The following is an 862-nucleotide window of genomic DNA, read 5'->3' as shown; positions in this document are numbered from 1 at the left end:
CATAGAGGAGAAAAAGCATGTAAGCAATAAATATATAAAAACACAGGCTCTTTCCATGTTTTGGCTATTGTTGACAGTGCTGCTATGAACGTTCAGGTACAGGTGTCCCTATGCATCAGCACTTCTGTATCCCTTGGGTAAATCCACAACAGTGCTATTACTGGGTCATAGGGGAGTTCTGTTGATAGGTTTTTGAGGAACCTCCATACTGTTTTCCTGAGTGGCTGCACCAGTTTACATTCCCACCAACAGTGTAGGAGGGTGTCCGTCTCTCCACATCCTCGCCAGCATCTATAATCCCTTGATTTGTTCATTTTAGCCCCTCTGACTGGCATGGGGTGCTATCTTAGTGTGGGTTTGATTTATGTTTCTCTGATGATGAGTGATGCTGAGCATCATTTCGTGTGCCTGTAGGCCATCTGGATGTCCTCTTTGGAGAAATGTCTGTTTATGTCTTCTGTCCATTTCTTCACTGAATTATTCACTTTTCAGGTGTGGAGTTTGGGGAGTTCCTTGTAGATTTCGGATACTAGCCCTTTATCTGATATGTCATTTGCAACTATCTTCTTCCATTCTGTTGGTTGCCTATTAGTTTTCTTGGTTGTTTCCTTTGCAGTGCAGAAGCTTTTTATCTTGATAAGGTCCCAAGAGTTCAGTTTGCTTTTATTTCCCTTGCCTTTGGGGATGTGTTGGGTAGAAATTGCTGTGGTTGAGGTGAAGGAGGCTGTTTCCTACTTTCTCTTTGAGGGTTTTGATGGTTTCCTGTCTCACATTCAGGTCCTTCAGCCATTTTGAGTTAATTTTTGTGTATGGTGTAAGAAAGTGGTCTAGTTTCATTCTTCTGCATGTTGCTGTCCAGTTT

Source organism: Suricata suricatta, chromosome 3 (genome assembly GCF_006229205.1).
Source record: "Suricata suricatta isolate VVHF042 chromosome 3, meerkat_22Aug2017_6uvM2_HiC, whole genome shotgun sequence".
In the NCBI taxonomy this organism is placed as follows: Eukaryota; Metazoa; Chordata; class Mammalia; order Carnivora; family Herpestidae; genus Suricata; species Suricata suricatta.
This window is presented reverse-complemented; position numbering follows the sequence as displayed.